The sequence below is a fragment of the Chanodichthys erythropterus genome, chromosome 21 (assembly GCF_024489055.1).
Source record: "Chanodichthys erythropterus isolate Z2021 chromosome 21, ASM2448905v1, whole genome shotgun sequence".
Lineage (NCBI taxonomy): Eukaryota > Metazoa > Chordata > Actinopteri > Cypriniformes > Xenocyprididae > Chanodichthys > Chanodichthys erythropterus.
Genome location: NC_090241.1, coordinates 10,706,720 through 10,731,752, shown reverse-complemented (window position 1 = coordinate 10,731,752; position 25,033 = coordinate 10,706,720). Strand labels below are relative to the sequence as shown.

Here is a 25,033-nt window from a genome sequence, read left to right as displayed (position 1 = left end):
GAAGAAACAAAGTCACCTACATCTTGGATGCACTTGTGGTAAGCAGATAAACATCACATTTTCATTTTTGGGTGAACTATCCCTTTAATTTGCAAGAAGAAAAAAAAAAACACTGCTCTTTGAAATATGTATTTGTTTTTACTGCGATAAGGCTTTATTAAATTTTTATTATTTTATTATTTATTTGTTGTTTATTTGTTCTATAACGAAAATATGAGCCATTTGGTCTACAGGCACCACTGTGTTTTGAGCATGAGCAGTTGTTTTTGATTTAAATTAAATTGTATAATTTCAAGATTTACAGGAAAAACAGCATGGTCTGACTTTATAGCTTTGTGAAATGCTATAAGACACCTGCACAAAACAAAAATAGCAGACGGACTGAATGAAAATGCAAATTCACTCTCTAACACTCTCTAGGTTGCGCTTGTGTAACCGCAGTGAAATAGCATTTCCTTGGTTACCGCTGTACACAAAGCAGCTGAGCTTATAAAATAGGCTACTTATATGGAGATCAAAACTTTTCTGAAGACAGTTCTCTTCTAAGTTACATTCATGTAAAACCCAATTTAATATTTATATTTTTCTTCCTATATTTCACAAACAGTGAGCTAAGCCTGGTACAGTATTTTCTCTGCTGGCATGTCTGTGTTCTTCTCTTTGCGTCCGTATTCAGCATGTGGCTGTGTTAACGTCATGCTTACAGACTTCGTAATTTTCCACACAAAAATGACAGTTTGGGAAAAGCAGTTTGTTTGCAAATCCAGAATAGATATTGGCCAAAATAAAACTAATAACGGCTTGGATTTATGGCCGGTGGACCATGCATAACTGTTTTTTATTATTGTTGTTCAAATCATCCCCCGGGCCGGATTGGACACCTTTGTGGACCATTTTCGGCCCACATGCTGTATGTTTGACACCCCTGCTATATTCACTGTGTCAGATTATGCGATTTTGACTCCTAAGTTCTTCTTGAGTAATGGACAAGAAATATGTCAGACTACACTTTTCGTCCAAAACAATCATTGCTTGCCGACTTTAATGACGTGTGATGTCACAGAGAAAGCGGAACTATCGACTGACTTACAGAAACAAGAGTTTAAACAAACAATGGCTACCAAAGTGGCATTTTAGTTTACTGCTAATTCCAGTTCTCACCGGAGGTTCGCACCTCCGCTATCGTTCTCCACAATTGATCTTTTTTCACTCTGTGGTGGTCCAGGAAACATCATAAAGGCAGGAGTGTTGTTTCCAAAGCTCCACAAACCTTTCCTCCATAATTCCACCTAGCAGCACCAATACCATTGTCTTTCTTTCATTGTGTTTCTATGTTTGAAAACTGTATACGGAAGAGCTTCTTTTCTCCTATTGGTCAATGTCACAGATGTGACTAAACCCATCATAGAGGGCCAAAAAAGATCAAACATGCTAGTCTTTCTGTCAGGATGTTGTGAAGCATCGCAGACGCTGTGTCAGTTGTCGTCCACTATGACACACTACACAAGATAAAATGATTGATTACTGCGCCCTGACTCCCATTGTCATTTACAAATCATTATGAATCACTGCGACACCCTACATCAAGTGGATTGTGCAAAATCAAGCTGACATCGTGTAGTCTGAACCCGACATTAAGGTTAAAGTTGCTAAAGGATTTGCAAGAAATATGAAGAACAGCAATCAAACATGCTTCTATGTCTGCATTCTGCGTTCAAATGTGATGATATTCAAAGACTTTACAAAATCCTTGGATAGGCTATAGGAAATGGCCCTTACATGCTCTTAAACTAAGATGTGCACTTTCATAAATGAAGAAAGCTATTTTGTCAAGCACAGATGAAAGAAGTGGTCAGGCTTAGATAGCTCATCCTAAGACTGTGGTTCCCAAACTTTTTAGAGTGGAATACCCCTGAGGCATTTAACATCCTTCGTGTACCCCCTCTTTTCCACTTAGACTGCAGTAACACCTTTTCCATAAGGGACACCTTTTCCATTTGCCCCCTTAAATTGATTTCCCAGTGCATTTTTACCTTTATAAAAACCTTTAAGAAATAAATGAAGTTTTAAAAAAAAAGTTAAATAGAGAAATATGCAATGATGGTAAAAATTAAGTGATACTTTTAAATATTAAACGAAAACCACCAGTAGGTGGCGGTTAGTCACTGTCTTAATGAGTGAGTCATCGAGTCATTCATTCAGTAATGAAGCAAGTTGCTGTATGAATGGGTCATTGAAACAATGACTCTCATGATTCTTTCAAAGCCGCAGATTTGTTCACAAAACACCGCTGTGTGTTGCTTGGAGACCAGATACTTTATACACAGTCTTAAAGGGACTTTGTTGGAGACGAACAACAGTTCTGCTTTGGCATTCGCTGGAATTATTATTTTGTTGCAAAATAGAGCATGAATACTTACAGGACTGTGTTTAAAATGTACATCACTTAATATTACCTTTCTGTTTGTTGAACTTTTGTATAAAATCAATGTCACCTTCGCAATTGTGTGGATATCGGGAAAAAATGCATTATTGTTTGTATAATATATTATCAACATTAAAAACAAGAACTCACAGCGTATGTTTTTGTATCGAAGAGATTTTGAGTCATAAATCGATTTCAATGCACAGTCTGTCTGTAGGCTATTTGTTCTTCAAAGTGCTAAATCCCCACTTTTACATTGTCAAAAACGGTAGTAATTTAGCATGATCTGCTAAGGCAACAGACTCTGCACGCAACATATCATATGCACACTGCTTGTGTGGATGCAGTCAGATTTTTTGACCACAAAAGATAACATAGGTTTGATTGGATGTTATGTATTTATGGCATTTTGTCTGCTAGAAATACATGCTTGGGTTTAATGTTATTTTAAGGTAGGACAGAACGATATGAACGGCAAAACTCAGCATTTTGTTCACGTATTCCTTCTGTCACCTCACATACCCCAGTTTGGGAACCACTGTCCTAAGACAATTGTCATGTGACTTAACAAATGTGACCGAGTATGGACAGCACACCGGATGACCAGCAGCTCTGTAATTACCCCAGTTTGTGCTGGGTGAGAGAGAGTATGCAATTAGGACAAGGGAAATCTCAATGCATTGTGTGTCGTCTAATGGCACTTCTTCTCTGTGCTCTGCATGGGCATAAATCAAGCGAATCTGTTGCTCTGACACAGTGGGGTGTGCCGTCCTTCACATTGATTAACATTATGAATTCATGCCACTGTGTCTGTCTGCTACAGCCTCTGGCCCTGGGGAGCGGAGCAGTATATCAGAACAGATGTGAACTCACCCCACTGTCACCCTATATCTTGCAGAGGCAAGATCCCTTTTGTTTATGTCACTGAGGGCCTGTGCTTTTACATTCTGTATGCTAAACTGAAATTTCTTATAGCAGATTACTGTGGAAATGGGATGAGCCATCAGTGTCTGTATGTTCGACATCCCCTGTGCTTTCATTTTCCAGAAATCCTAGTGTAAATAAATGATTTCTCTGACAATCATATTTTTGCAAGCTAACCTCCCAGAGCATTACTGTGTTGACAGACATGGGTAAATGTGACTGGAGGTAGAAATGAATGTGCTCTCTGACATATTGAGCACAGCTCTTCTTGTTAATTAAAACTGCTTGAATGTTTAAACTGACAGGACCTAAAACACATGAAAATGATAAACTTTTGCTTTTTAAATTTTGTAATTAATCCAAGAATCACATGCGTTTCGAACAATGCGCTACTCTGTAGAGATCACGTATTAACTATACAATCCCTATCAGACATGCTGCCATGTGACTGTCACAGATGTGCACATTATGATATTGATCCTAAAACAACAAAATATTACTTAATTATTTTGCGCTGGGACAACATGAATAATTTTCGTTGCATTAACTGAAACACGAATTCCAGAAATGTTGGGATGTTTGAATTTGAATAAAATGAAAACTAAAAGACTTTATATGTTATTCACAATAGAACATAGATAACATAATAAATGTTTAAACAGAAATTTTGCAATTTTATGCCAAAATGTGCTCATTTCAAATTTGATGCTTGCTACAGGTCTCAAAATCGTTGGGACGGGGACATGTTTACCATGGTGTAGCATCTCCTCATCTTTTCAAAACAGTTTGAAGATGTCTGGGCATCAATGTTATGAGTTTCTGGAGTTTTGGTGTTGGAATTTGGTCCCATTCTTGCCTGATATGGGTTTCCAGCTGCTGAAGAGTTTGTGGTCGTCTTTCCTTTAATGATGCACCAAATGTTCTCTATAGGTGAAATATCTGGACTGCAGGCAGGTCAATTCAGCATCCGGACTCTTCTACAACGAAGCCATGCTGTTGTAATAGCTGCAGTATGTGGTTTTGCCTTGCAAGCTGCCCATACCGTTTGCACTTATGTACCCCCAAACCATCAGAGATGCTGGCTTTTGTACTGAACACTGATAACATGCTGGGAGGTCTCCCTCCTCTTTAGCCTGGAGGACACGTTATCCAACAAGAATGTGACATTTAGACTGGTCTGACCATAGAACACTTTTACACTTTGAAACAGTCCATTTTAAATGAGCCTTGGCCCACAGGACATGACGGCGCTTCTGGACCATGTTCACATATGGCTTCCTTTATGCATGATAGAGCTTTAGTTGGCATCTGCAGATGGCACGGTGTAGTGTGTTTACCGACAGTGGTTTCTGGAAGTATTTCTGGGCCCATTTAGTAATGTCATTGACACAATCATGCCGATGAGTGATGCAGTTTCGTCTTCGGGCCCGAAGACCATGAGCATCCAATAAAGGTCTTTGGCCTTGTCCCTTACGCACAGAGATTTCTCCAGCTTCTCTGAAACTTTTGTTGATGTTATGCACTGTAGATGATGAGATTTGCAAAGCCTTTGCAATTTGACATTGAGAAACATTGTTTTTAAAGTATTCCACAATCTTTTTACGCACTTTTTCACAGATTGGAGAGCCTCTGCCCATCTTTACTTCTGAGAGACTCTGCCTCTCTAAGACATCCCTTTTATAGCTAATCATGTTACAGACCTGATATCAGTTAACTTAACCCTCTGGGGTCTGAGGATTTTTGGGGCCCTGGAGAAGTTTTGGCATGCCCTGACATTCGTGCTTTTTTCAGTTGTTCATAAACATATAAATGACAAAAGTGTCATTGCACTGTATTCAGCACAAATTAGGCTACAATAATATGTGAGGAACATGTATGTACATGTTTGTGTTTTTGAAGGAATGACGTTTATGCGTGGTTATTGAAAAAACTAAAAACTTAAGTCACTGAAATAAAGCCAAAAATTATATATTAAATCTGTGTTCACAAGACTTCTGGGTATTGGAGGTTGTAGACTAGTTTTTGCTTCAGAATGATGTAAAAATTATTCTGCCTACTCCTTCATATAAAACAATAGAGAGATTTAAATTTTGTAAGACACTTTTTGTCAAGAAACACAGTATGCGTGGAGGTGTGAATCATCATGAATAATGGGTGATTCTCACCTGAGAAGACAAAAGAATCGCATAACAATGACCTGAAATGACTTGCATAATAATGAGCTCTTTCAGTCAGGTAAGCTGTGAAAAAACCTGTGAGACATTGATCATGTCTAAAGCTCATGGTGTATATCAAACATACAGAAAAAACAACAACACTGTGAAATATTATTACAATTTAAAATAATGGTATTATATTATATTCTTTAGAATATAATGTATTTCTGTGATGCAAAGTGTCTGAACAATTATGTTACCTCTATGGCATTTCATATAGCCTTTTATCTTAAAAGCATGCACATTTTGAGAAATATTGATGGATTCTCATGTTCATGTCAATTTTCTATACACAGGAGTAATATTTATTGTCATCACTATGAGCGCTGGATACTGTGTTTTCAATTCATACTTGCAGCTGGAGGGCACTCTGTACACCTTTAGTCCACAAATTAATCTAAAGAAGGACAACCATGTGACTCTCCAGGAACTAACAGAGGTCAGAGATCGTTATATCATCCAGATAAACACTTTTCAAGACAATAAATACACGATTGAGACAATGAATGCATGCATTGCCTCAGTATTTGCCTCTGAATAGCACTGGCTCCGTGGACGTGGCCTCATTAGCGGATAATGAGCTGAATCACAGATTTCTGACATGGCTCTCTTTTCATACAGATTACATAAACAGAGAATCGCTATCTGACACTAGATGACACACACAAGATGTGTGTTCTCTGTCTGGGGAAGAGCATGCATGTTAAGTTATCGAGGGACCTGCCTATGCAAACTGTGAGTGCGTTCCTTTAAGAACGCTCCGATCTGATCTGGGTCTCTTCTCGAGGGAAGATCAGCATATGGGCTTGGTGGTTCGGTCCCACTCGTGCTGAAGCAGGGCGAAGACTCCGATCATGGGGCTTGCAGATGGAGCTCGCCGGAGTTTGAGAGGGGTGTGACCGCTCATGCTTGCGAGAGTGAGCTGCTGGGAGAGGATGCATTGTCTTCTGCATCCTCAGGTCCAGCTGTGAGTTCACTTCCAGCTGAGCAGGAGATGGCTGAAGAGCCATCGTTTTCCATGGTGTTAGGTTGCCACCCTGTGGCCGCAGGTCGAACTGTTTTAGGTCTGGTTACTATTTAAATACTAAATTATTTATTTTTAGACCATTGTTCCCTGTGTAGGGTTTGTGGAAGGAATATGGGTATGTGTCAATGCTTCCGTCTGATAATTATAATTATAACAATAATAATAATAAATGTTTTCATTCAGCACTTTTCTTGCAAAAAATAATTAAAGGAGCGGACATTGACATTGAAAGCTCAGACTCTGCCATCTAAGCCCCTTAAAGTGACATCTCGCTTAGATGGCAGGGTATACGCAACTGCGGGTCAGGCTTGTGCTGCTCTGCACACAAGGGCTGTGTGGCAGACACACCAGGCTGAACTGCTGTGTGACTTAGACCAGTGGCATTCAAGACGTGCATGCCGCTTAGGTCTGAGTCCTCAAACAGACAGGTTGGGCCTTGCCCGTCCCGACCTAAGGGCCATGGACGTGACCAGAAGGCTCCATTCTCCAACCCCAGGCTCTTCTTTCATTAGGCCTGTGGCTGGGCCGGTAATGAGTATTATGATTCTGTTGGCCTGCCTTTGGCTTTGATAGTGAGAAGATCCTTTCAGGCTTGTAAGGGTGGGGGACACCATGTTTCTATGGTGGAGGTCACCACCCTGTGGCCGCAGGTGGAACTGTTACCAGGTCTTGTATCTATTTAAAATACTAATGTATTTCTTTAGACCACTGTTCCAAAGTGTTGGATTGAGTGTGGGTACTTTTTCTATGAAAGCCCCTATTCCCCTGGGGTTGAGTACAGATATTATTTCTGTCATGATGGAGTCTTTGTGGTTGGCCTCCACCCTGAGATTTTTCTCAGGCTTAGGCAGATAGTACTCCCTTGCAAACAAGGTGTTTTCTGAGTGCTTCACTTATAACCCTGTTGTTATCTGCCCTGCACCATTGTGGCTCAGGTCGAGTGGTATTTGACCTTCATTGCGGGCTGGTCATTTAGTATGTACCCTTGTAGCTCAGCATTGTCACGAGCTGATGCGTATGTTCATCTGGAGTAGTAGGCCCAGGTGGGCCTCCTCCAGGGCATGTTGGTGTATGTTTGTACTCCCCTTGCTTTAAGGGTAAAAAGTGCTTTTACTGAGTACAGCGCTCGTTGGCGATGTGGTAGGTCCCAGGCGTTGTTTGAATAGTAAACTATCTCTGCTATTAGACTCGCTATAGGGTAGTAGGTCTTAACAGGCCCCCTCTCACAGTGAGTTCCCACCATGTTGGTCCCCTAGCAGCCAGCACATGCTCTGTGAGGTAGCTGGCCTTAGCAGGCCTCCCTGTTAGCGAGTCCCCAGTACTTTGGTATGTAAAAGCTCAGCTAGCAAGCTTTGTTTTTGAATGAGTAGGCCTTAAGAGGCCTCTCTGTGAGCGAGCTCCCTTTTGTGTGGGTATTTTTAGAATGTTTTAGCCACTTAGAAGTGGGCTTGCTTCAGATGGCAGGACTTAGCAGGCCTCTTTGAGGTTGAGTCCCCAGCAGTATGGGCATCTGGCATCTGGCTGTTGCTCGTTTTCAGCTTGTTGGCCTTAGCAGGCCGCTCTGGAAGACAGCAGGCTTCCCTATGGGTAAGCCCAAGGTGTAGGCTTTGGACAGCTATCTAGCTATTTGCTATCAGGCTGCTGGCCTTAGCAGCTAGTTTCGGGCAGCAGGCCTTAACAGGCCTCTCTGAGACCCAGCCACTAATAAGTAGGTGTATGGCAGCCAGCAATGGCCACAGTCAGCCAGTGAACGTTTGCCATTGAGATGCGTGGCCTTAGTAGGCTCCTTTCGAGGTGAATTTCTCACAGTATGGTTAATTCTCTGCCAGTCTAGACTCGGTACCAGGTGGTTGGCCACAGTAGGCCTCCCTGTTGTGAGTTCCCAGCAGCTGGGTATCGGTCAGCAGGGTCTTGTTATTAGGTGGTTGGCCTTCCGGCCTCCCTGAGACTGCATGCTTCTGCGTGTTGCTGTGTTGCCTAACGTTTTTCACCTTTGTTTATAGTTTATAGCCTGGTCGACCTGATAGGTCGAGCTGGTACTCTCTACACTCTGAGAGTGGACATAAGTACTTAGCTTCCTAAGCCTGGTCAGTGGTTGAAGGCTTCTCTCGAAACCTCCCAGTTAGATCAGCTCTTAGGCTGTGAGTATTCCCCTTGTAAGAGTTCCTTTTAAGAGTGCACGGTCTCCTTAGCGCCTTGAAACATTGGTGCTTTGTATATCCTAGGATTGAGCAGAGTAACTCCCCTCGCTTGCAAGGGTCGATAGCACTTCGCTGAGTCCTGCGAAGGTCTACTGCCCTTACTGCAGTCCCTCTTTCTGGATGTCTCTTTGTGAGACTTCTGTGTCTAGAGATTCTGTTTCTGAGGAAAAAGACAGGTTGTTGGCAGACTAGGTTACTAGCCAGGTCAGCCTCCCTGGTGGCATTTGGGGTTGATTGTGTTCTCCTGAGAAGTGACCGGCTGGGGTTCCTTCTGGCCCCCTAGCCATGCTCCCTTAAAGGAACCTTTTGAAGTGGTTGGTTCCAGGCCTTGGTTTCGGCCTTGGTAGGCCTTAATGTGTAAGATATGGAGGACGCTTTGAGGCTTGTAGCTGAGGCTTTGACCGCTGGGTGCGCTGTCACTGACAGCTCATTTGTAACCCATAGGGTGAGTGGGTCTGGCATTTCATTTGAATTTGCCGGATGCTGACAGTTGTCACTGCCATGCATGGCATGCTCTCCCCTCAGCATGGCAGAACTTGTATATAATGTTGTCAAAAATACCGACTTCGGTACCTATCGGTACTGAAATTTTAAAAACGTGACTTTTTGAGCTCTGTTGAGCGGATTCATTAACATCTCTGATTGGCCATTGTGTTGACGCGCTCATCGGATATGCCTGTGATTGGCTACAATGATCAACGCGTGGGAGCATTTGAAAGCACACGGAAGTGTTTGAATTTGAAAACGTTTTGAAAGTGGGAGTGCGAGCAATTGAAAGCAGGCGTCTAACAGTGGACCGATCCGTGATAGACGCCTGCTTTCAAACGCTCCCGTGTGTATCTGTGTAAGTGCTTAGTGAAGAGATTAATTGATGACTATTTACAACGTTTTTACAGCGTTGATCATTGAAGCCTATCACAGACATATCTGATGAGCCGTGAAAACAACGGCCAATCAGAGATGTTTACGAATCCACTCAACAGCGCTCAAAGCTTCCCGTTTTTAAAATTTCAATACCGACTAGGTACCGAAGTTCCCCTAGCGCATTGGATGCAGCACAAGTTCCCTTTCGAAAGAGAACGTCTCAGGTTACGCATGTAACCATGGTTCCCTGAGAACAGGGAACGAGACGCTGCATCTCTTAGCCATGCTTTGGGGGACCGCCTGCTTACAGTCCCTTCAGACGATAAGCGGATGACATGTTGTTTGGGCACCCCTTATATACATGCAGGTCACATTGTTATGATGTCAATATGATATTGCTGAGATTGGATATGTGTCTCAGACACCGGTTCACGTGAAGGCATTCCCCCTAGCGCTTTGGACGCAGCGTCTCGTTCCCTGTTCTCAGGGAACCATGGTTACAGGCGTAACCTGAGACGTTTCATTTAGTTATCTTATAACACAGGTATTTCTACACTTTCCTACATTTGTGTCAGAGTTGCATTCACTGATCGTTACGTCCTAGAAAAACAGAGAAAAAGTTATGTAATATCTCAAGTGTCTGTAAACACAATTGTCTTGCAGCCCCAGAGGACCTTTTGGCAGGATTTGTTGATGTATTTGTCACTTTGATACGACTGCCAATTTAGACAACCAGATTACCCCATGGTTTGGGTCATTCTCATGAACGCAATCCTTCTCAGAGTGAGGATTACAGAGAAGACACTTGCGGATCAAGAGAATGAAACAGCATTAATTTTCTAATTCGAAAAAGAGTCTGTCAGAATTTAGCAAGCATGAAAACTGGTGGATTATAGCCAGAGACTTTGCACCACTGCAGTAGTACTGTCACAGGGCTTGCATGTGTGAGATTCCCTGGCTTGTTCATCTGGTGTGATTCATTGCCACATTATTCCAAGCAAGACTTGCTTACATGCACATTACATGACATGAAACCCACATTACCAATTAGCAAGCTAATTTACCCACAGTAAAGTAGCTTTACAAGTCTGATGTGCTGGAAGGAAATTCTTATATCACCATTTTCCAGTACATGCCAACCATGCTTGAATGAAAAGAGGCAGCTGTAGCTCAGTTGTCTCATTTTTTCCCAAGGATTTGCACAAATTGAATCACATTTTGCTAACAGCAGGTGCTTTTGTCCTCTCAGATGACAGTCCTTTAGATTGAAAGCTTAAGCTAGAATGAAGAGAAGATCAGAGCAGTGTCACAAACATCTTCCTTGAACTCATGTGGACATGTGTGAGGTTTGAAGTGAAACTCGAGCCTGTGCATTTGTAGAATTACGTGACATAATGACAGTACTATTAAAAAAAACAAGAATCGTGGCTTCAGTTTTGGTTTGTGCATTACGTGACTAGTGCCTGTTCTCGATGCCTGTGTGAGTGTGAGTGTGTGTGTGTGTGTGTGTGTGTGTGTGTGTGTGTGTGTGTGTGTGTGTGTGTGTGTTTGTGATTCAATGCACTGCCTGCCCTGAAACTGTGTAGAGTGTCTCATTTCATAATTGCATTTTCTTGCAAGTTGTAGTCTACATTTGAATTTATGTTACACATGACACCCACAAGTACACACACACAGGGTCCAGAATTAGCTGCTTCTTTTTTTTTTTTTTTCCAATAGATGCATGCATAATCACATTTTAACATTTCAAAATCTACATTTCTGTTGTTGGCAGTAAATAGCACAATCAATTTTGAACAATTGATCATATATAATCATATACACTCTTATGAAAAAGTAAATACAAATAAACATGAAAATATTACTTAGTCTGTGAATAAATTACCTCCAAAAAATATAAGAATCACTCACATCACTTTGGTGTGATCAGTAATGGCAAAGGTCAGACTATCAATCTTATATCACTATTATGTTTATTTTATATATAATCCATCCACTTCCTAAAAAGTTACCAGCCGATTTAACAAAGCCAGAATGTACTTGCATTTGGCGGTTGCTCAATGACTGTACTGCTGAATGCTATGAATGGTGGGTGGCAGCTGGTGAAAACAGATTAATGATTTATCTTTATTTAGTAACATTTCATTCAGATATTATATGTATTTCCTTTATTTGGAAAAAAAATATACCATAGAAGCTTGCTTTAATGAAAACTGAATGTATGCAGAGACCAGAAATCTATGCTTTTGAGGGAGATGTGGTCTTATTTTTCTGCAGGTTATTTTTTTCCCCTGGCATTAGCTTTCCTGTTTTGAAGAGCCCTTCCATCAACCAGAAGTTTAATGAAAAATGATACATCTGTAATTTAATTCTGCCTCATTTTTCTTAGTCAAAACACATTAATTAATAGTCCAAGCACTGTAGCTAGAATACCCAGCAGTCCTGTTCAGGAGTAATTGGTTTCTGTAGGGAAACATGTATGTTTGACAGGTGGTTCAGGGGTTTGAGCGTTAGAGCTGTGAGATGCAGACTCAATATGCTGTCATTGTACATTATTTAGAAATCTAAGTGCTCTAGTGGTGAGCTTTTGAAATGATTGAACAGAGCTACACTTATGTGAAAAAGAATCCTCTTTTAATACTTGATCGTATTTCAGGTGTGCACACACACATTTGCATTTGCACACTGACATGCTAACTACTTCCAACTATTCTATAATTGCATTAAGTAAGGAATAATTGACAAATAATTGGGTGTGCATTATTTTCTAAGAATTCAACAGCCCGGAGTCAATTATTTCGCTTATACTACAGTTACCACACCTCAAGACACTGACCTGATGTTGTATTTCAAAACATTTGTGAGGTTTTTGTACTTAAAAGACTCTTGTGTGGACTAATTTCTTACGCATCTCATCCGAAGCCTCTGTTGATAATTCCAAAACGTCATTTCAGAAATCAAGCGTATAGTGTTAGTTCTGGCAGGTCACGTTAGTCAAGCTCTCATCAGCTGACACTCAGCTGATTCACATTGACCTATAGAAATAAGACTCATCACCACATTTGTGTATATATATAGTCCATTCAGTATTATCAGCAGCTTTAGCGCATTGCTCAGGAGCTTATTACCCTCCTCCATCCCTAGCTCCTCCTTTGTCCAGTCAGGACTTGCTCTTCTGATATTTCTTTTGATCAAACTCACTTCTTCAATTATGTTGTTACATTAATTAATGTCATTAAGAAAATTAATGATATTGCAATACTTGCTTCTGTTCTGTTTACCCTAAGGAGGGTTTTCGCGACCCTCCCTACTGTTATCCATGCTAGGCTGCATGGAAGGATAGGGACATTTGCCCAGAACAGAACCATACCGCCAATCCAAACTGTATGCTAACTGCCAATCATCTTTGATGATAGTGATCATGACAAAAATAGTAATGGATGATACAGTTACTAACGCAGTTGAGAGAGAGAGAGAGACAGAGATACAGAGAGAGAATAAGCAGCATATGAATTAGCCTACCTGATCTATGCGTCTCTAACGGCAGCAGTGTCTCTACTAATAGCAAAATCTCAAGAACCGCACAGTTATCACCTCGCTGGTGAGTCATGTATCTTAAGTTGCTAAACTATTTTACTAATTCAAATAGTAATTTTACTAATTTACTAATCAGTCAACCAATCAGATTCGAACATTCAATTTTAATATAAAAACAAAAAAAAAGGTTTCTTAGTGTTCATTATAGTGTTCAGGTTTCTCACAAAGTTCATTATGTGCATTGAAGCAAAAATTGTGTTTGGTTTTAAGTGCAAGTTTTCTCTAATTGCTCATGTGAGGGCTTCTTTTTCACAAAATAAAATACTGCTTTATTGTATTGTTTAATATTTTCTTCATTGTGAAGATTATTTATCATCATTTGGTAACTGTGGCAAGATCTGTAGGAGAACAGCTAGTGAACTCAATTGAAAGCTGTGGAGTTGTCACGTTTTGGAATAATGACTCTGAATGTGCAATCTAGCATTTATTTGCTACCACGCAAAAGCATTTTCCAGTTGTTTAGCTGATATATTGAATCAGAATAAAAGGAAATGTATTCCTTTATGCACATTAGTGGCAAATTTACCTGGTGGGGATTTCAATTTCGTCTGTACTTGTTAATCATGAATTTTTTTTGTGTCAATTCTAATGTTTGGATGTTTAAGTATATTTTTCTAAGTCTTGTTTTCCAAATCTAGTTCTTTACTCTAAGCAACAAATTGTGTTACATTTTACATCCTTTTGTTGGTTTTATTAGTGTTATCTTTACGACAGCTCACAGGTCAGACGAACAACTCTGACTGTGTTCAGAATCAGTCAGCATGTTCTACTTAAAGAGTTCTTTATCTCAACAACAACTTTTCTGCCAGCCAGTCTGTCTGTCTACCTACTTTATAAAAAACAAGCCAGCCCGTTTCAGTGTCCCTATACTGCCCCCAGTTACCTGTTGGTCTGCTGCCAGGTAAGAACAGGAGGGGCCACCTCATTTACCTGTGCAAAATCAAACAATAGCCCACTTCTCTGATTGGCTAGGGAGACAAAGCCCCTCCCTCAGCCCTTGTTGTAATTCAACACCTGACGGATTTTGCTTGTGCCTGAATTAGTCTTGTTCACACAGTCTCAGAAACCGTGCGTCTGTCCCCAGAGACACTCGTGCTTCTGTCCCAGCTAAGAGCTCAGACAGAGTAACGCCGCCTGCGCAGTGCCTGATATATGGATTAGACACTTGCTGTACACTTGCAGTAGCCTTCCTCTTCAGGACTGGGGTTTGGATTCACTAGAATTCCAGGGATTTCCTAAACTCATAGACTAATTTCCTTTGGATGGTTTTCTTCATATGGGTAAGTGGTGCACATACATTGGATTTCTGCTCATAGTAATAGTGATAGTGTGCATGATCTGCTTGGCTCAACCTTTACTTTTCATAATAATATTCTATCATTTGCACTTAAATGAGGGTCTTGTTAGTGGTGCACTCTCTCATCTCCTCTGTGCACCTTCCTTTGCTGTTGTACACAAACACACTGGGGGCTTAGGAGAAACCATTAGCAGAATCACAGCTGTCCTGTGGCGACTGATTTTCTCAGTCTTACATGTAAATCTCTCTGTTCATTCTACTTGAGCATAATATCCACCTCAGACGCTACTTTTTCTGAGGGTGTTATGTAAGATTTTTTTTTAATTAGTCTGGTTGAATGTATAATTTAGATTGAATTATGGGGATATTGTAAAATTGCACCCTGTGTTTCCTGGAAATGTTTTACAGAGAGTATGTGAACTGGCGCAGTTTGTAATGTACAAAAATTATGAACTTGTTAACTTCAGTGGGGTCCAAAAGTCCCACTAGTGAAGGTGCTTCTATGTTGCATTCTAATTATCTAATTTGGTATATAAGGTAATTTTGAATTTTAATACAAAATCACTGCAAGCAAGTTGGCATGGATAAAACCTGATGATCGTGTTCTCCAGCATGATTTGAGAAAGTTACAATGGGCATCTTGAAATCTGACTTCTTCACCTGATCAATGTCACAAATGTATTTGAGTAGTGACCTACAGAATAAAATTGATTAATTTAGGCCTACATCATAACTTTTATAACCCGCAGTATTCAGATCAGGTGACAAGGCTTCTAGTCACTTCAAAAAGGCGCGCTAGCTGAGGGGAGTTTCGTCAAAGCAGACTAAAAGAGATCAAGGATTTATAATTTTGACTCCTGCAAGTCCATGTACACCATACACGTCTTACATGCTGAACCCTTGGTTGTCGTTTTGCGTTTATGTATGTGTGTGTGCGCGCACGTGCGTGCGTGCCCGTGTGTGTGTGTGTGTGTGTGTGTGCCGATCTGTTAGTTTCTGTGTGTGTGTGTGTGAGTTTGAGTATGTTTAAAATGCAATTACTTGGTTTTGTTTAACTGAAATGTGGAGTTATCTGCTTTTGCCAAAAAAACAAACTTTTAATATATAAAAAAAAAAAACATAATCTCAATGTTAATTTTAAATAAATTAAATAAGTCACAACTTTAATTTTGTAAGTTACCTGTATTTTTTGTAGTTATTATTACTTAATCAAAACAACCCAACTGCAGTTTGATTGATATTACTTGGAATGCACAGTGGAATGGAGTGCATGAGTATGTATGTGTATAATTATTCACAGGGTGGTTAAAGTTTTTCTTAAAAGCAGGGTTCTCAAAATCAAATTGCCACTAGTCATATGATGTTCTTCATTAGTGGCCAGTTGAACAGTTACAACAAATACAAATAACTTTATACAAACATTAATTTTGATTATATACAGTTATACAGGCATTTAGTATATACCGCTTTTTTGATTGTGATGATTTATCACATCGCACTTGTACCGAATATGTCCAGTAAAGCTGCAATTTTTCTTTCCCCTATATAGTGCACTTATATAGTCCACATATAAATGGCATTTGCTATATAGTGAATAATGAGTGAATGATCAATCTGACACACAAAAGCGGTGCCAACGCATACACGTAACCAACCTTTTCTATTTTTTTGACAGAAGCGAACCCGCAGGCTTGTTTGTTGTTGTCACCTAGGATACAATTGCACGTTTTCATTTGTGTGAGACCTGTAATAAGTCATGGATAATTATATATTAGACTACTTTATAATAATTTATAAGAAAACTACAGGATAACAGGTAAAAGGCAAAACCAAAAAACAATTTGTGGGCCGAATAAACTACTAACGTATGAAACAATCTCATGGGCCAATAGTTTGAGACCCCTTCTTTAAAGTGAATTTTACTTATATATATTATGAAACAGGGCCATATAGATTGAACTGGGGAACTTTTCCTCTGCCGTGATTGAATGGTGTTATCAAAGTGTCTTTTTGGAGAGAAGTCAGCGGGAACTAGGATGTCTGTCTCACTTTGTTCAGCGGGGAAGGCAGTCTTGTCCCCAGGGAGTGATTCTATTTCACACAGAGAGGCTTACGTCTTTCAAGCATACCATTGTCTCGTCTAATCCCACAGTCCTGCCCTGCTGCAATGCCATCCATTCAGTCGCCGCCAGCATATCGGCCTCTCTCTCTCACTTGCTTCCTCACTTTTTGCTCTTTCTCTGTGGCTTGCATGTTACTACATGGACCACCAACAGGTTGCTCTCGTTCATAATGACTGAGAAGGAGACATTCAAGAGAGGTGGGACAAGACGAAGACATCAGTACAGAGAGGCAGTTTGTGGCTTTGTTTAGTCCCCAGATGGAACAATAAAAGCAGTAGTTAGGGATCTTGACCTCGCTGGCCTTTTGAACACAATCTGTGACCTCTCTCGTCCCTCCAGAGGTTCGACCGGCCCATTTCAGTGGTGTGTTTTACGATTCATTCAAGTGTCTGTTTATAGGGGGACGTTCATCATGTCCTATGTCAGTCAGGCTGGCTGCACAGGAGTTTAGGGGTTTGTCACTAATGCAGTGTTGTTTGCTGTGTGGATCTTTGTTGTTTGACCTGTCATTGGTGCTCTTGCACATGATTAAATGATTGTTGTGATATGCACTGGTCATTGAGTTGCTGTGGCTCAAGTAGTTGTTGGTTTAAAAGCCCAAATGAGCAAGTTGTATATATATTTATATATATATATATATATATATATATATATATATATATATATATATATATATATATATATATATATATATAAGCTTTATGTAAATCATAAGCATTGATTTTGTGAAAATAAAATCAGGCCTATGGTGTGTTATGTAGTTACTACATTTTTCCCATTGCAGTGTAAATTGTTCCAGTTCATGGTTAACAAATGCTGTTATCCTTTCCATTTTGTAAATGTCTTTTGCAATTTCCATGCATTTAGAGTTGGGCTCTCCTGTGACAACCATTTCCTGGCAAAAGTCGTTTTACCAGCTTCCAACAATATATTCATTAATATTTATCTCTTTTCCACCATTTCAGAGGTATACATGCAAAAAATAAGGTTTTTATTTCTAGGGTCATTACACATTTAAAAATATACTACAGGACAATGTGTAACCCTCTCCAAAAATCTTTGATAAAAAAAATATGGTAATGGCTTACATTCATTTTTTGTTTTTTTATAATCTCTACACTAAAAGTCAGTGGATTTAAAAAAAAAAAAAAAAAAAAAAAAAAACATGTCAAAAAGGTTTAAAGAAGAAATAAATGCATGCAGGTTGAGAACAACATGAGGATGGATAAATTATTTGTACTTAAAATCTTGAAAAGTTCATGTCCTGTTTTTTTTGTCAGCTACCATTTTATACATGGGTGCTTTTTAAGAACTTGAAATTCCCATGATTTTTTTTTTTTTACAAACCATCTACGAACCCCTGATGCTTCAGTTGTCCTGTTTCAATCTATATTTATGTCCATTACAGTGATTCGAAGAACCTATAAACATCAAAATATTTAAAGAACCAAATAGTAAGTCAACCCTATAAAATAGTTTGGAAGGAAAGTTCTTTTCTGAACCAAAGGCTCTGCAAAAGTTATTTTACTTTTCAGTGTTCAAGGCACTTGACCTCAGATTGGACCATAGGATTTTCTTTGTAGCAAGTTATTTTGGATAAAAAAAAAAAATCTGAATGAAGAAAAGCTTATTGTTTCATGAATACCTCCCCTACATGTCATTGGAGGATGGACACATAACAGATACAGAGTCCAGGGGGTTTCCTCTGAACGTTTCATCTCACTTGGATGTGAATGAAACCACTGTCAGCAGTGGCGACAGTAATTTGTTTGGCTTATAAAGACTGCATTTGCTGTTTATTGCTCTCTTTGATGGAAAATTCAAAGTCCATCCATCATGAACCTCTAAAGAGGAGTTCAAAATAAACCCATTTTAATTAGCATTTAAATTTCTGTTCGTTGTGATTTACAGTCCCATCAACTGAAACTGCCTCTCTGTCTGTTATTTCTGTTATCACAGCCACAGTGTGTCGAGCGAAAGGCGGCAAGCATTTAACAGCATTATTCTGGGCTGCTATTTTCAGTTTGTTGCTTTAAAAGTGGCGATACAATCTTGAAAATCAACCATCTGTCCTTCCTTTGAAAACTTCAAAAGCAGATGTGTGAATCTGCAAACTTTCATCTTCTTTGACCTGAGAACTTTGATTGGTGAGCAGCTCTGTACTTTTCCCCCTTATGAAATAGGATACATCTGTAGTAATTACAGAGCTTGCAAAGCACCACTGTAGTGTTATTCCTCAAACATTCAGATTAACCCTGAGCATTAAACTTTTCAATTAATTTAGCTTGAACAACTTAGAGTACAAACTCCTTTCAGACTTTGTAGATAATTAGATCTATTTTTTATTTTTGTAAGTTTTTATGCTAGGTGGATGGTACATGATGTGTACACTAACATTTGTATATTGACAACATCAAGACTGTACTGTAGGCTTAATGTTTAAGGAAAAGTGTATATTTTAGGTCTTGTAACTGGTCATCAAGTTTTTCACCCTTTTTAATCTTTTCCTCTTCACCAATTTAATTTTAAATAGTCATGCAGTGTGACGTGCATATTTAAACATACAAAAATTCCATGTAAGCCCCAATTAGCATGACATCATAATCAGGGCTCGACATTAATGCTTGTCCGAGGACAAGTGGATTTTTTAAAGGAGTAAGTGAAAGTGAATTTTACAAGTAGCCTGATTAAAATGTCAGTAACAAAAAATAAAATAAAATAAAGAATTAGGGAATCACCAAAACGCAAGAATTATTCTGATAGTGAATGATAGTGGATAATAATATATAATGTACTAGAGGCGTAACAGTACATCAATAAAGTTCGATACATTGATTATATGTCTAACGATGCGATGTAGGCTGTAGGCTATATTTATATATTTAAGGGGCACCTTTGTTTTCACACTCTCCACATTTTCACGCAATGTCAATCTATATGCATTTTCTCCAAGGTGTGCATTCTCTTTTAAACTACCTTTCAGAGCTCGCAAAAGACGCTCGGGACAGTTGATGCAGCTGTCACTGTCCGATTGGGTGCTGAATCTTCTCAAAAGTTTATCATTTGCTCGTGTTTGAAGCATTGCAGAAGGACACACGAGCAGCGTGCAAACACATCTTAGACAGTGCACAAATAGGCCACTGAATTCAGTCTTCTTAAGGTCTATGGTTTTAAGGACTTCATCTTGAGTTTATTGCGGTTTCTAAATCATGTTACTTTCTACCGGGTGTCTGTTAGATCAGAACACTGGAGAAGAGAACACTATGAATTGTTCCTTACACGCACAGTAACTGAAGTTTAAAACTGTTAAAAGAAATAAACTGTTGCATAGGAGCGCTTGCTTCATTAAAAAGCTGCACTATACATCAATATACAATAAAACTATATTTTTACAATGAAAATATATTTACTTGTTTTTCAGCAGATTTTTAACTTAATAAAAGTAATAAAATATAACTATGTAATATCATAATATCGATTGATATATCCCTGAATCAAATTGTATCATAATCATTTCACAGAATATTTTGAGGCAACTATTGTATCGCTGGCTATAATAATCAATATTGTATCGTATCGTGATGAACCGTCTGATTTACACCCCTATAATGTACTATGTACTAACTGTAACAAGATTGCGCTGTTGAGGCTGGTGCAGCCTCTTGAGGACAAATCGAAACAAATTAGTGCAGCACACACAAAAAAAACCTACTGCAGTAAAAATTCAAAGTGTGGAGTTTTATATTTATAAGATATGATACTGTTAAGCAATCACAAGACCAAGGGCCCTATAACACACCCGGCGCAATGCGACGCAAGGCGCAGCGCAAGTGTGTTTGCTAGTTTGTGTCCGGCGCCGTTCGCGTTTTCCCGTTCAGCGCCACGTCCTTAAATTAGTAAATGCATTTGCGCCAGTTAGTGTGCCCATGGGTGTGCTGGTCTAAAAAAGAGGTGTGTTCAGGCGCATTGCTGGTGCATTGCTATTTTAAGGAGCTAAAAATAGACTGCGCCATAGACCAACTCAAACCTGGACTAAAGTCAAAAGTCAATGGTGCAATATTTTTTTAGAGTGCGTTGGTAGAAACTGCGCCTCTGGGCGCATCCACAGTGCGCGTTGCCTTTGCTTATTACACACAGGGATGCGCATCACACAAACTTTCCAAATATTAAAAACAAAAGGATTACAGTGTAAAAGAATATTATTATGTGGGTTACATAAATATAAAAATGTAATGATGAATAGTCATTGTGTGTATTAGAATTAAGCTACCTATTTTCAATTCAGCCTATTACTACTTATAATGATGAACGAAATTGGCTAATTAATTGAACAATCGTGCCAATACACAAACATATATATTATCTGACTCATCGTGCGGAGCCATTTGAAAGCCTGCATTTGCAAGCCCGCTTTAACTTCACGCACGAGCAGATCGGTTTCTTCACTTGAAAAGCGTTCAGCTTTTCCGCCAACAAATTCCACCACGTAAATAGCAATCCGCCATGGCGCGAGCGCATCTCGCTCTTAAAGGGAATGGGAGATGACACTCTGATTGGTTTATTGAACGTTACGCCCATTACTCATTTAGAGAAAAGGGACAACCCATTTCAAAAATGCGCCCGGGCACGGACCGTTTTTCCGTCGTTAAAATAGCAAAAGTGGATTTGGACATGCCCTGAGTGCACCTGCGCCGTGCGCTTTACACTTTGCGTTTAGATCGTTAAAATAGGGCCCCATGAGTGCTGTTTTCCTAAATACCATCACAATTGAAAATGTGACACTGATTTCATACAACAGTTCAATAAATAAGTAGTTAAAACTAAGTCATTTACATTGTATATGCAATATTGACTGTTTTTGTTCTTTTTCAGCAGCGAAAATAGTTTCAAACAAAGATCACAGCAGAACCATAGCGCATCTCACAGCAACACTCAACCGTGTTTTCATTAGTCTGAATGATTCAGCGTTTTGAACAAATCAGTTGAGTCAAGGATTCATTTATTAATTTATTTTTAAATTATCTTTCCAACATTTCTTATTTGTATATTCAAAAAATATTTAAAACAATCTCATAATATTATTTAATGCAGTTGTATTTTTTCAGTGTAAATTTAATTTGTAACAGCCCTATAGTGTCCTCTTATTTTAATTGAATTTATTGATTGAATTTAAAAATATAAAATGAAAGATGAAGCATACATTTAATAAGATTGGGGGGTGGTGGTGTTAGCCTTTTATAAAGGTAAAAATTAAAAAAAAAAAAAAAATTATTTATAATAAATAATTAAAAATTATAATAATAAAAAAATGGTAAATATCATAAATATGCAGATTTAAATATGTAAAAGCTGATAGAACAATGATGAGGATATTGCTTCAGAGTAAATTATATTTACAACACAAAAATCTGGATGTGCAACTTTTTTACTCAGACAAGTGAATGATTGATTAAAATGGCTTTAGATGAAGTATAGCATGTCAGCTTTCTGAAAGTCTTTCATGTCAACTACCTACTCAGATTTTAGATTTACTATATGTAAATCTAAAATTTATTTGCATTGATGATAGAATGCTTGGCATTCAAAATATTTGCATACTGAATTCTGATTGGTCTTCTTCTGTATGACTAATAAATTGTGATTGGTCTTATACTGTAGCTTTCTCGTTTCTATTCAACCTTTTATAGTCTAGTTTACATTGCAAAGATGGTGTTGCGTTTTGTATTCTCAGGAGTGTCATGACAACAGCAATGCTGCTCTGATGTGGCATTTAATTCCCACAGAACCAAAGACTAAAATCTATACTTACCTAAAACTTTAAGACTAGTCTTTGGGAGCCTTGTGGAAATGCAAATGTAGTTGCAATGTAAAGAAACACAAATACTCTTGCCAACGTTTCTAAATGTTATGCAGTTTTATGTTTTCATTGTATAGTGTGTCACAGATGTCTGGCATCTGCGACTCTTGATTACTGCTTTGTGTGTGTGTGTCCGAGTGTATCCTCCACTGCTCTGACACAAGTCTACACTCGTCCTTGAGTATCTTCGGAAAGGATTCTGACAGTAGCGTTGCTTAGAGACCGTCTCTGTGTGTTCTCCGTTCACTATAAAGCCAAAAACTCGAGGATTAGAGGACAAGAAAGGTGTATGAATGCCGTTTGTAGACAATAAAAAACCCAGTCAGTAACTCTTTAAAATTTTGTACAATAAAACATACAGCATAATGGGTTGTGGTGCTTTGGTTTTACAACAGGTGTCCCACTGCTCTGAAAGCTCCTTTCTCCACATGGAAGGTGTCATTCATATCCATGTCATGGTCCCTTTGTGTTACATGACCTTTTTTGACACACCCTGGGAGCATGCAAAATTAGCACTGGATTTAATGCATTTGCGAAAGATTTGAAGTTCTCAGCTGTTGTCACAGGATGTGACATGGAATGATGTACAGCTTGTTTTCCACCTCTGGGTTTGTTTGCATGAACGACTGGCTGGAAGTACAGAGCAGCGAGTCATTTATTAGGCAGTCATGTTCTACATTTACAGGCTTGTCTGTACCCGTTAAAAGCACTTGAGGAAATAATACGATTCTTATCCATATTCATTCTCTGACTCATCCGCCACTGGCTGACCACCGGCAAATGCAAATCAGTTTTCAGATAAGTCGTTTTTCTTCCCCGTCATTAGATATCTTCCTAGCCACTGGTGGTCCCCTGCTTTCACTTCACATACACACACCAACTATATACGCACAGCGGTGGATCCAGATTAAACATAGTCTCTCTCCAATGGGCCACATGCTGGGAATATCACCCCACTGCTTTCCTCATCAACACATGGAGCTGTGCACGCTGAATAAAGGCATCTATGACTGTTTCCCTCCTACTTTTAATGAACACAACTGTGTGAAAAAATACAACATGTGAAACTGTTATATTTAGCCACTGTGACAGTTCACTTATTTATCAATGCATTTTAAGTTCATATATATTGTTTCACTCTGTTTGAGGTGCATAATCCTATATTCTGTGTTGGAGTACAGCACTGCAAAACAAATCAAAACAAAAGTGTCTTTTAAATGTGTCTTATCAAAACTGCATAAGATATTCATACTTTTCCCCACTTGTTTCAATCATGGTTCCCTGTGTTTATTGTTCTTGGACTTTATTTTGATATTCTATTGTCTTTTGCCTGTGTTCAGTTCCTGTGATTTCGTTCCTGTTTAATTTAGCCGGGTTCAACGCCAAGGTTTTTTCTACTGGCCCCGTTAATTTTTATGCAGTTCTTGCTCATAAATTTATCTTGTTCTAGATATATTTACATTATTTTTTTACTGCAAAAAAAGATTAAAATACTTCTTAAGAATATAATTTACAGTCTGAAGATTTTATCTAAAATGACACACTTTGCATTTGATATGTAAAAATATGGCATTAAAACAGTGGTTACAAGGAAGTAAAATGATTTTTACTTATTTGATTGTTTTTTTTCCACATTTAATAATAATAATAATAATAATAATTGATTACATTTATATAATGCTTTTCTCAGCACTCAAAGCGCTTTACATATGAAAGGGGAAATCTTCTCAACCACCACCAATGTGCAGCATCCACCTGGATGATGTGACGGTAGCCATATTGTGCTAGAACAGAAAAAAAATAGGCCTATAAAATAAGCCAAGTTATTATTGTTGTTGTTTTTGAAACATGTAACCTTAATAAATAAGGTTTTGACACCAAAAGCTACTAGATTAACTCACTTAAATTTTAAATATTGTTAGATAAATAAACAGCAAGTAATAAAATAGTAATAAATAATCAAATTACGAGTACTAGCACAAATGAATACAACAGAACAAACATATAAATGAAATAAACAATGTTTTTCAAGTTTTTCATGTATGTTTAAACAGGAGATTTTCAGGTACAGAAATTGTAATATCTATAACTATATAACTATAGATATATAATATAAGTATAGATTAAACTTTATTAATCAGTCGAGAGCAGTTACAGATGCATAAATAATGTTTTGAAATGTTGAAAATATAAAGTGTTAAATACTGTTATTTGAAATTATTTTAAAAATGAAAAGACACTTTAAACCTGAAATTAAACCCGCCAATAGGTGGCAGCAAGTCCCTGCTAATGAGCGAGTCATTGAGATTCAACCGGATTCAACCGATTCATTCAAGCGGCTGATTCATTCAGGAAGTGTTGCTAAGAGACGCAAAGCAATTCTGTGGACTTTGTTTGGAACTCTTTTCGTTGGCGAAATACAGCAAAACAGATGATTTGGTGTCTAAAATGTAAGTCACTTGATATTAAGTTCTTGTTCATTAAACTGTACTCTGTATAAAA

The 25,033-nt window shown here is 38.6% G+C and overlaps 1 protein-coding gene across 5 annotated transcripts in view; it reads left to right on the top strand.

Annotated features, from left to right (window-relative positions):
* Positions 1-25,033, top strand: part of ptprfa (protein tyrosine phosphatase receptor type Fa) — a 274,429-nt gene that overhangs the window by 50,512 nt on the left and 198,884 nt on the right. For 4 of the 5 annotated variants that reach the window (XM_067374747.1, XM_067374746.1, XM_067374745.1 and 1 more), the window contains exon 1: positions 14,315-14,534. The exons of the other annotated variant lie outside the window; for it this stretch is intronic. The gene's annotated coding sequence lies outside the window, so the exon portion shown is untranslated. Of the gene's footprint in view, positions 1-14,314; positions 14,535-25,033 lie in introns of those variants that run through there. 5 annotated transcript variants of the gene reach the window in all.